The sequence below is a fragment of the Suncus etruscus genome, chromosome 10 (assembly GCF_024139225.1).
Source record: "Suncus etruscus isolate mSunEtr1 chromosome 10, mSunEtr1.pri.cur, whole genome shotgun sequence".
Lineage (NCBI taxonomy): Eukaryota > Metazoa > Chordata > Mammalia > Eulipotyphla > Soricidae > Suncus > Suncus etruscus.
In genome coordinates this window covers 102293118-102305786 of record NC_064857.1, presented here as the reverse complement: position 1 = coordinate 102305786, position 12669 = coordinate 102293118, and positions in this window count along the sequence as shown.

Here is a 12669-nt window from a genome sequence, read left to right as displayed (position 1 = left end):
TTCAGTATTCCCTGGAGCCTTGACAGCACTTAGTGCCTTCCTTTTGCCATTACTGGGATGTACTAGAAGGACTTGTTCAGTCAGCATCTTCCCTTAGAGATGCTCAGCAACCCCAGATGGATGTTGAGCGCCAAATCCATTTGTGCCTTTGTGTCTTCTCCACAATGTGGTATTTTTCCAGGTGTGATGAACAAATAAACAAATGTCTAAGTTACTAAGTTAGTGGCAGAGGCTGACTCTGGCTGGTTTTAATCTCTGGGGCTTTATTTATGATTTTCATTAATAAATACCTTTGAGAATACCCTAACTGGCTCCTTAATACCCCCAATGTTATTTCTACCCTTCTAGTGGCTCTAGTTTCTTGCTACCGACCTATTATTAGCCTCTCTTCCAAAAGCAACACTTCCTTTCATTTGTTATTTTCTAATTTCCTTAATTAATAACCATGCTAAAGGTTTAATTAATTATACAAAGTGACTTGCAATCATAGAGAAAGTTTAAAGTTCATGATTTGCAGGTGTTTTGAAGTTATTCAAACCAAAGGAATTTATCACAAGCACATTTGCAAGATTGCAAGGGTCAGTTATATTTTCTTTATCAGGGTATATTTTCTTTATCATAAAAAGGTTCCAACTAAAGCAGGAATATGGAACAAACAAAGCAGTAGAAATATGGGAAACTCCATACATTTATCATTCAGATTAACTACCAAGGACTTTTTTTTATAAAGTTCTTTTTCTCTTTGTTGAATTATTTTAAAGCACATTTAGTGCTATATATAAGGCATCCTAGCACTTTCTTTTATTCCAAAATGCCTCTCTTTTTGGGTTTCTTACCCAATTACAGCATCTTTAGATTTAATAATAATTGAAATTTACTAAATAATTTAATACTGTTTTATTAGTTTACTATTTAATGCTGTTTTATTAGATTTAATAATAATTAATTGGAAACAATAAATTCTTTGTAGTGGTATTAGAGGTACAGCTTCTCTTACTATATAAGTGAACAAAGTAACTTCCACTAAGGAAGGATAGTTGTGTTTATTTTAGATCTTGCACTCTTTAATTAGGGGTGGAGGTTTATACCCAATAGTGCTTAGAACTTACCCCTGGCTCTGTGCTCAGTCATTACTCCTGGGGAAGTATATATAAACTGCTGGGGAGTGAACCAAGGTTGGGGCTATATACAAGGTAAGTACCTTTTCATCTGTCTAATCTCTCATAGCTTTCCTTACATATTTTATGCAAAGGGTTTTCAAAGGCCCAGGCTCTCCCTGGCTCTTGGAGTTTTGCTGAGGCTTTGTTATTACTTGGAATTTTCTTCTCTCTGGATCATAGTCAAAGTTGGCTGTGGAAAGTTGTTATTCTTCTTGGAGTCCATTGCTGGACTATGCTACTTGGGCCAGGCTGGAAGGTCTGTTTCCTTCAATGGGCATACACTTGCCAAGGTTTAACTTAGACATCTGGGTCTGTTTATTTGTTGTCCTTAGTGTTGGTCTTGCTGCTCATCAGCATAATGACCAACAGGATAATAATGAAAGACATCATCCTAACACCCACTGGCAAACTTGGACTGTCCTGGTGTTTCCTCTGCCACTACCAGGACTGAAGAGAGACCATCAAAAAGACACCAGAGGCAGGATATCAGAGTGCAACAGTGCTTTATAAGAAAGCACAAGGCCACTGAAGTGTTCCCAGAAGATCTCAAGGCACTTGCCTGAGGTGCTTATCACAGTTCCCACTCTCCAAGTCAGAAGAGACTCCTACTCCTTCAGCCCAGCCTCCCACCCACCCCTGGAGCTCATTTCCTGCCCTTCCAGTTGCTTGTTTTCAAGGTTGCTAAGCAGCGCCCTGGCAGAGTTAATAGCTCCTGTGCACTCCCACCCCTTCAGATGGTTCTGATTAACCCCTTATGGCCGAACATAGTTTAAAAGCATCGTGTTGGGATTGTGGAAATGGCACCAAGAACTCAAGCACATGCTTTGCTGGTGGGAGCCCAAGGTTTGGGTATGGCAAAGAGGAGGGAACTGGGCAAGGAGTCCATGTCATAAATTACATTCTCTATCATCCTGTCCTTCATGGGGAATGAAAAATGCACGCACACACAGACAACTTTGAGTTCTGGTCTCAAAGAATTAACACAACAATAAGGCATAAGTTATGCTTATACATATAATGTGCATAAAATACATTAAGCAGTTATTAATAGAATGAGAGCACAATACCAACAATAACATAATTGAACAGTTTTTGACATTCCTCTTACAGCTAAGGATAGATCAGCTAAATAGAGAACAAGCACAAAAATAATAGTCTTAAATGGAGAGCTGTAACAGATGGGTTTACCAGAACTTAGCTATAGAACATTTCGCTGCAAAGCAGTTGAATTTACATTTTTCCAAGTGAACATAGAACATTTTCCAGGAAAACCATCTGCTGGAGTGCAAAATAAATATCAATAAACTTAAAAGACTAAAATGACACCTAGGTTTTTTTTTTCTGATCACAGTGCTATGAAATGAAACATAAATTGCAAAAAGAACCATACCATTAACAATTTTGTAAACTCTGGTGTTTAAAATAAAACAAACCAAAAAAAGGGGGGGTATTGAAGATATATCAAGTGAGAAGCTTGCCTTGTACGTAGCTGATCCAGGTTCCATTCCTGGCACCTCATATGAGTGATTCTTGAGTGCAGAGCCAGGAGTAACTTTTGAGTACTACAAAAAGTACTACTTCTCAAAAAAAAAAAAGTAATTAAAAAGAAAAAGAAAAAGAAAAAAGAAAACTAGTGCTTCTTTCTGTGAGAGGCAGCCCAGAAGACACCAAGGAACATAATCTCTCCAGGACCCACACCCTAGGGGCCCGGCCGGCTGTGCGCATCTTTTAACCCTTGAGACCCACTTCAATACATAGTAAAAAGCACACTACAAGCTTCCCAACGGGGAAATTTTGTAGTACAAACTATGTATAGAGAATCAAGATGGCTGCTCTGATAATCTGAAAAGTATCAAACAGCTAGGTATCCTCTCAAATAAGAAATTTAGAGAAGAATTATGGAAGATGTTTATGGAGCTCAAAAAAGGCATTGATAGGGCCCGGAGAGATAGCACAGCGGCGTTTGCCTTGCAAGCAGCCGATCCAGGACCAAAGGTTGTTGGTTCGAATCCCGGTGTCCCATATGGTGCCCCGTGCTTGCCAGGAGCTATTTCTGAGCAGGCAGCCAGGAGTAACCCCTGAGCACCGCCGAGTGTGGCCCAAAAACCAAAAAAAAAAAAAAAAAAAAGAAAGGCATGGATAGACTTGAATGGTACACAAATAACAATCAAGAGGATTTGACGATTGAAATTAGAAAATTTCACACTGAAATAACAGGTCTGAAAAACTCGTCTTATGAATTGAAAACCTCAATGGAAAGCCTCTCCACTGGAGTAACAGCAGCTGCAAAGGGGGTCAGTGAGCCAGAGGATGAGATGCAGAACAACTTCATACAGCAGAAAAGATTGGAGAAGAACCTTAAAGCAAATGATCAGACATTGTCTAAACTACTCAACGAATGTGAACTGATGAAAATAGAAGTCTTTGATAAACTCAACAGAAACAACAAAGGAATCAATAAAGTCCCAGAAACCCAGAACAAGACTAATAAGAGAAGTTGGAGGAAGAGTTAGAAGAGGAAGAGGAGGAAGAAGAATTTTAAGAAGAATAAAGGCAAAGAAGAAGAGTAAGAAAAATAAGGCAAAGAAGAGTATGAATAAGGCGAGAAAGAGTAAGAAGAATATAGTGAAGAATAGTAAGAAGAGGGGGAAGATGAAAAGAAAGAAGAAAAAGAAGAGGAGGAAGGAGAGTAAGAAGAGGGCAAAGAATAGTAAGAAGGGGAAGAAGAGAAAAAAGAAAAAGGAGGAAGAAGAGAAGGAAGAAGAAAAAGAAGAAAAAAAATAAGAGGAGGCTAAGGATGTGGTCAATTTGTAGAGTAGATGACCTATATATCAATGTCTAGATTTGATCCCAAATGACCTCATGTCCATGCTCTATTATTCTCACAAATTGTATAAATTCAATATTTCTGTATAAAAATGTATAAATATGTGATATACTTATGCATACTCACATCTAATAAAGCAACTGTAAAAAAATACAGGTGGGGTGAGGCAGGTGGGAGGGGGCAGTGGTGGTGGGAAGGGTGTACTGGTGAAGGGGGGTGTTCTGTTTATGTCTGAAATCCAACTACAATCATGCTTGTAATCATGGTGCTTAAATAAAGATAAAAAAAGAAAACTGGTAAAAAGTTCAACAATGAAATATTAAAACAAAAGTTTAAAGACATGGGGTCAAATCTTGGAAATGACTCAAAGGGAAGGAGCACATTCTATACACGAAGAAGTTGTGTTCCTAGCACTAAGCAGTTCTATGAGTATTGCACTGGGAGTATGCATAAGCACTGTCAGGAATGCCCCAAACCTAAAAATATTAATAGTATCATTTAAAAAAATATTTGAAGACAAATGGCAACGAAAACACAGACTAACAGAATATAAGGAATGCAAAAAAAGTGATACTAAAACAGTTTAATACTAGATATTATACTTGTGAATATATAGTAACTATTGATGTAACTGTTAACAGAAAATACAGTAGTAATGAAAATTAAGATAAAAATTACAGTCAAGAAATTTATGTGTAAGTTCAAAACATTTAAAGGCAACCTTTCTTCTTTATAGTATTCTATTATGTCACTTTTGTTTATATAGGCACCTGTATTATGCTGTTTGGTAATATAACCCTAATTTTCTTATTTTTTTATAATATCTCCATACATTACAATTATATTTTCATTTGATATTGTGTTTAATCTATTTTAATGTTAGTAAGCAACATACTTCATTTTAATATTTTATATTGTTATACATTGTTTTTCTAATAAACTGATAAATTAATTATTAAAAAAAGAAAAAATACAGCTTTATAAGTAAACATGAAAAACCACAAATAAACAAATTAATCTTAGCAAGTAACTGGAAAAGAAAAAAATGTAATTAAATGTCTTTAGAAAGAAATAAATAACAAAAACCAAAGTAGAAATAAATGAAAGAGAAACAAATTTTTTAAAACCTACGAAAGGTCAATGAAACTATGATGCTATTTTATCTTTCAAAGCTCTCAAAAAGATAAAATAAAACATATAAATATCTTGCTAAAATAGAAGAAAAAACTAATAAACAATGAAAATGAAACAGAAGAAATTACAAGATTCCACAGAAATGCAAAGGATATTAATAAACTCCAACAGAAAATTAATGCTGATAAATTGTATAACCTGGGAGAAATGGATACATTTTTAGAAAAATACAAATTACCAATATTGACATAAGAAGAAACTGAAAACCTCAGGCAACTAATCACAAGTATAGAAATTGAAGCCATAATTCCCAAGCTTCCCAAAAGCTAAATTCCTGGGCTCCATGGCTTGATAAGAGAAGTCAACCAAGCCTCTAACAAAGATTATGCCTACTGTGTCTGTTGTTCTCAGAGTCTTCCCAATAGCTGAAGAACCAGAACTTCTAAATCCAACTGAGGACACAACATTGTCTGATAGAAATGAAAAAGGACATCACCTACAACAGAGACTATAGGCCAATAGTTTTGATGAACAGTGATGCAATGATTTTCAACAAAATACTAGCACATCAAATTCTCTAATATACCTCAAGGATTGTGGATCACAGCCAAGTGGAATTAATGCCAAGCAAAAAGGCAAGTATTTGATGATTTTCCCCAGGTGTGCAAAATAAAGGTATAAAGTGTGATGAACAGATACTAAGAATTCTTTGAACAATCAGTGGCTGTTAGCAATGGAACTAAGGTTACCTGAGGGAGAAGTAAGGCTAGAATATAAGGTGTTGTAAAGTATCAGTATATAAAGACAGGTGGTTAGAAATGTTTTTTTTTAATGAAATCTATTATTTAACTTTAATAATACATATGTGAATCAAACAGTAATCCAAGGACCGTTTATTTTATCACCCCTATTTTGGACTCCTATTTACCCTCAATTATAATAATTGAGAACCAAGTTTCTTTTGTATTTGACTGTCAAGTACAAATTTGAGAGAGAGAGAGAGAGAGAGAGAGAGAGAGAGAGAGAGAGAGAGAGAGAGAGAGAGAGAGAGAGAGATAAAGGCTCCAGATGTCACTGGCTAATATGTCACTGGCTAGTAGTGACATAGTGGAAAATTTGTAGAAAATTAGGAAGCAAACTAAACCAGATCAGAGAAGAAAATATTAACTTATCAGGGTTAAAATAAGGCCAGCAAGGAGATGCCCTTCGCCATATGTAAATTCCAGTTCCTATACCATTGTGATAAACAGGTTGGTTTTGTTTTGCTAACTTAACTTCTTGCATGCAAACATTCTAGTCCTTAGATCTGGCTCTCAGGATTTCACATCAAAATGTTAGAGTAACATAACATTGGTCTGTGCTGGGGCAGGATGATTTCTGACTTCTGGGTTGAGTAAGTCAGTGCATATTTTGCTAATTAAGAGAGAAAAGTCCATCCTAATAGTTTGTTTGCTTAGACTTTGGTTCATCTTATCTATTACTCTGGGGAGATGGGGTGGAAGGTTAGACTATAGAAGTCCTCCCTCACAGCTCAAGAAAAGGACATGTGTTTATTTTATTTTTTTGATTTCATATTTCCATGGCTGAATCAAATTATCTGTGAATTCATCTTCTTTGTAACTAACATGCAAATTTTCCTCCAACCAGAACTCAATTGTCATAAATCTTTTTGCTCAGAACTTGTCAAGATGGACCCCTATCATAAGAAAGAACACATTCATATCCCATGCAAGTTGTTATTTGGTCACAACTATCACCTGTCCCAAATCTTCTAATATTCCTTTCATCCTTCCTTAAAAAACTGTCATCTTCTTGGCACCAGAGTAATAATACAGCAGGCAGGACTTGTCTTGCATAAAGTCAACCTGGGTTAAGTCCCCAAGAATCACATATGGTTCCCTTTGAGCCTGACCTATAGTGATCTTTGAGTGCTGAGGCAGAGAAAGAGCTAAACACCACTGTATGTGACCCTCCCAAACTAAAAACAAACAAGAAGTCTGTTGATGCCACCTTATAAAGATTGTACATAGGCTCCTGAATCTCAGTGCTTTACTAGGTATGCATGCATATTTTCAACGGTGCCCATTTCACATAATTAAAACAAATAGGGGCTGGAGAGATAGCACAGTGGTAGGTAAGACGTTTGCATCAGACGCAGAAGGACGGTGGTTTGAATCCCGGTATCCCATATGGTCTCCCGGGGCCGGCCAGGAGCGATTTCTGAGCATAGAGCCAAGAGTAACCCCTGAGCGCTGCCAGATGTGACCCAAAACCAAAAGCAAACAAATAAAATAGAAGCAAATAAATATGAATGCCATCTCTTCTGCTGATCTACCTGCAGTCTATTTATTTCACGGAAGAATTGAAGGGCGATCTTGAGGTCCATAAAGGCTCCTCCAACCCAGGCTCATTGATACTAGAACCTGTGCACTGCCTTATAAAGGTCAGCCCAGAAGTAACGGAGGTTCTTGCTCTCATGCTTCCTTGTCCAGGATTCCCGGGGCCCCACTGTGGAGGACAGGAGGTAGATGAGAACTGAAGAGGGGAGAGAGAGCAGCTGTCCCCACTGCAGGAAGTTGAATGGGGAATGGCTCCATCAGCCGAGACAGTAAATACATAGATGCAATGGAACAAGTCTCAAATCTAAGGTAGTTTTGCTGGTGGATATTTCTAATCTTTAGGCTTATTTACTGGCTTATTTTGGCCAAAATATGTGTGTCTGTTTGAGAGGGAGGGAGGGAGAGAAATCAGAGACAGGAAAACAGAAAGAGAGAGACAGAAACAAAATTGGAGAAAAGAACCAATTGAAACCAACATTAGCTCCAAATGGTTCTTTTTTCTTTTGGAGGCGGAGCTCTCACTTGGTGCTCAAGGAGCTCCAAGACCCTTTTCTTTCCTGCCCAAGGTGTTTGTCCTGATATCCTGCGGGCCTCAAATATGCTCCTGACCACTGCCTGTACTGCAGGATGATGGGTGGGAAGAAGGCTGAGAAGAACCGGGCAGATGACAGGAGCAGTCTGGCTGTAAATGCAAAGCACAGACTCAATACTGAAAACACGAGATCTAAGCTGCAACCACCAAACACTGGCATGTGCCTGTCAAGGTGGCAGACAGGGTGGGAGATGACAGGACATGGGAGCATGGTGATGGGATTTGAGAGTAGTGATGTCATCAGTGTTGAAATTTTATATTTTTAAAACTCAACAACTTCGTACATTTCGGTTCTTTACATTGAAAAATAACAAGAGAACACAGAACCCAGATGTCTGCCACCCCAGTACTGATGAGGACCCCACCAAGGTGAGGCTTGGTTCTGATCTTCCTTCGGGAAGCATTCCTGGAGGTAAACCCATTATAAAGATGTTTGCCCCGTGCACTGAGGTTTCAGAAGGTTCAAAGTTTGTGGTCAGTTGACCACAAATCTTGTCCTTATTCTGATGATTCCTGCTTCTAAGCAAGAACCTGAAAAGGCAATCAGGCTTTTCAGTCACGAGGCTATTTAGCTCTTGAGCACACTTTTATTTCTGTCACCTTTCCTTAATCATCCCCAGCCATTCTGCTCGGACTGGGTTCACATGAGGCTGGTGGTCCCTGGCAAGCAAGGACAGGGTTAACGGGTTAGTTCTCAGTTGAAGACCAGCGCACAGATGGGGACAGTTCTGCCTGGAAACACTGGGGAGTAGAAATCTAGACAACCCGTGGATGCCATGCTCTGTCTGGGACAGTCACAGGAGCATGGATGGCTTGCACACTGGGATACGGTGGGGTGAGGTGGGTGTAGAGCCATGTTCTGGGGATGGGACTGTCTGACACCTGTGTCTGCTGGAACCACATTTACGAAGCCACAGTCTGATCCAGGATGCCTTGGGTTTTGCACTGTTGACATCTAGAGCGCAACATGCTCAAACACCCCTTCTTTGAGATTACTCAGCCACTGCTCTGGAATCTTCCTGGTGGTGATCAAGGATCGACTTCTGATGAGGAGAAAAAGCTTGCACACATTAGCCTGTCCCTTCTCGATGGAGGTGGAGGAGTTCCTAAAATTCCTGTATGAAGAAACATGGTGGGTTAGCATGCACAGTATATGATCATTCTACTAGTGCTTTTTACCTTAATTTTATTTGTTTTTCTTCTTTCTTTTCTTTTTTTTCTTTCTTCCTTCCTTCCCTTTCTCCTTTCTTTTGTTCTTTCTTCCCTTTCTCCTTCCTTTTTCTTCTTTCTTCTTTTTTCTTTCTCTCTTTTTCTTTCTCTTTCTTTCTCTTCTTTCTCTTCTTTCTTTCTTTCTTTCTTTTCTTTTCTTCTTTCTTTCTTTCTTTCTTCTTTCTTTCTTTCTTTCTTCTTTCTTCTTTTCTTTCTTCTTTCTTTCTTTCTTTCTTTCTTTCTTTTCTTTCTTTCTTTCTTTCTTTCTTTCTTTCTTTCTTTTTTCTTTCTTCTTTCTTTCTTTCTTTCTCTTCTTCCTTCCTTCCTTCCTTCCTTCCTTCTTTCCTTCTTTCTTTCTTTCTTTCTTTCTTCTTTTTCTTTTTTTTTTTTTTCTTTTTTCTTTCTTTCTTTCTTTCTTTCTTCTTTCTTTCTTTCTTTTTCTTTCTTTTCTTTCTTTTTTCTTTTCTTTCTTTCTTCTTCTTTCTTTCTTTCTTTCTTTCTTTCTTTCTTTCTTCTTTCTTTCTTTCTTTCTTTCTTCTTTTCTTTCTCTTTTCCTTCCTCTTTTTTCTTTATTTCATTTTTTTTCTTACACAGGGTCTGCACAAGCCCTGCCTTTTCTGGGCCCCAGACCACCACCGGCTCTTGTCTTGCACCATGCTACCCCTTAGCGGCCACTTTGCCTCATCGCACACCAGAGAAAGGCTCTCAAAGAACCGGTTTTTAAGAATGAAACGGGCTTACGACCTGCTGGGCCTGTGGGTGGTGCTCAAAGGAGCGCATCACCGTATCCTAAATCCCGCGCTCCTGCCCTGCTCTGCTACTGGGCATCTTGGCCAACGGAATTCCAAGGTGCTTCCATCCGAGATTGAAGACCGCCTCGTGCTCACACCCAAAAAGCAGCGTCTTATGACTGCCCCCAGTAGAGTTACTAGGTGACAAAGACGATTCCATCCAAAAGGACGCGACTTTACAAACGGCCCTTTATTCGCCTTCCCCATCCCACCCCCACAGACCCTGGAGCTAACCGGCCACCGGACAGGAGAAGCCCTGCAAATGGATGCACTTCTCATGTGAAAGCTTGGGTAAAACAGCCTTCAGCTGCAAATTATTGGAGGCTTTATTCCTCGATCATTAGGTGACATTGTGTAATTACGGACAGTACAGAGCTTCCAGAGTAGCTTTTTTTGGGGGAAAAAGATGGAAACCTAGAGAATGGAGACAAAGAGCTTAGTGCTGGAATCGAACCTTATTTCCTAAGAGGATATTTTATTTAATTTTATGGGTGAATTCACCAGTGATGCTGGGTACCCAGAATTAGTGCAGACACTGGACCAGGGAGTTAGATATACTGGCTGGATCAGTGGTACAAAAGATCTCAAGGCTAACCCCTACCCCACCCCATACTGATTGATGCCCTGAGTTCAAAATGTGCATTATTCTTCATCTGGAGTGTTAGAAATGCTCATCGTGCTCACAGATAAATGCTTAAAAACCTTATTATCTACTGGAGGGCACCTCCAGTGGTGTTCAAGGCTTACTCCTGGCTCTATGATCATCTGTGCTTAGAGATCACTCTTGAAGGGGCTCAGGTAAGCTATGTGCAAGGCAAGTGCCCTATCTACTGTACTATCACTCAGGCTTATTACTTTAAGTGTTGTTGATAAGAATGCCAATTTTTTCCCAATGAAACTAAGCTGTCACTATGAGAATCAAAGCCCCCTGGGCTTAGGACCAAGGTGCTCCCATGCCTTTAATAAAGCCACTGTAAAGTATTTTTCCAATCTACACCTTTCCCATAGGCAGAGGATGTTAGTCCAAAGATAAAACCACAAAATATGGGACCAGAGCGGTGGTGCTAGAGGTAAGGAGTTTGCCTTGCAAGCACTAGCTTAGGACAGACCAAAGTTCGATATCCTGGTGTCCCATATGTCCCCCCCCCAAGCCAGGAGCAATTTCTGAGAGCATAGCCAGGAGTAACCCCTGAGTGTCAATGGGTGTGGCCCAGAAAAACAAAAAACAAACAACAACAAAAACAACCATCAAATATACTGTTTAAAGGGCAAGATCCTGCCTGTTCTGCTGAGATAGAGGAACTAGGTGGGTCCGAATGTTGCACCAGATAAGGACCCCTTGAAATAAAATTGAATCAGCAGTGAGTTAGGACATAAATCCTAAAACATGATGTGATTTGTGTGCAAATAGAAATGAGCCAAGTAAGTATGTGGAGAAGGATGAACTGCTTGTATTGTTTTATTAACCAGTGAAGTGCTGGTATTGTTGTATTAACCAATGAAATGCTTGTATAGTTGAAGCTTGTAAATCTCTATATAAACTGGTTAAGAATTTGCTTCAGGGTCCTTGTCAAGACTCCACTAGTTGAATGAGACTTCGACCTCGGCTAGCCGAACAAACTCCCTTTTGCATCTTGCCATTATTGGGGGTGGCTTTTGACTCAGTACTAACTCAGGTGGTCAACTCGGACCCTACATCACAAGCAACAGGATATAAAGTAAAATTTACAAAAGGGAGGTGCATGGCTCATCTGAACTCTCTCTAGTTCTGTTTTATTCTAGCCTGGCTTTCAGCTTGTCCTTTTTTCTTTCCTCCATCTAGCACTAGATTTTATTGTTTTGCTTTTGGGCCACACCTGGCAGTACTTAGGGCTTACTCCTGACTTTGTGCTCAAGGATCACTCCTGGAGGAGCTCTGGGGGACCACAGGGATTGCTGAATCTACCACATGCAAAGCAAATATTATCTTCTGTTTTATCTCCATGGTCCCAATAATAATTGCTTTGATTTTTTTCCTCCTTCTCTTCTTCTATTTGATGGTATTGTGCAGTGACCAAGATTAACACACCTATCTCAGTGCTCCCCAGGAATCAAATGTTTTAGTTGGAGTGCTTTCACAGACCTGGCTGCAGCACAGCTAAAATCAATTAAGGTGGTAGACACAGGAAGTGGAGGGGCTGGAGTGTGTCTATTGGGTCTGTGTGGGCTATACCTGGGATCCAGAAGCAGTGTCCCTATGAGAATCAAAGACAGAAGTGTCCCACATGAGACACTGGGATCTTCTGAGCCCTAACTATTATTTTTGAGTCAATAGATCAAGCAGTTGCACAACCTCTTTCTAATTCTAGAAAGAGATATTAGTACTGTTCTGATTTCAGGTTAGGTAATGAAGGACTCCACAAGTATGAGTATGCAACATGAGGTATAGAGAGCAAGGTATTTTTGTGTGGACTCTAGCAAATGACCCAAGTGTGGTTTTCACACTTGGGTCTAAACCCAATGGCAGGTTCTCCTTAATATTTATAGTCTTTATAAATAAATATGGAATATTTACTCTGCATTTTGCACTATTTCTACTGCAGGTCACCATGTTCAAATGGGGCTAGCTCCATAGACT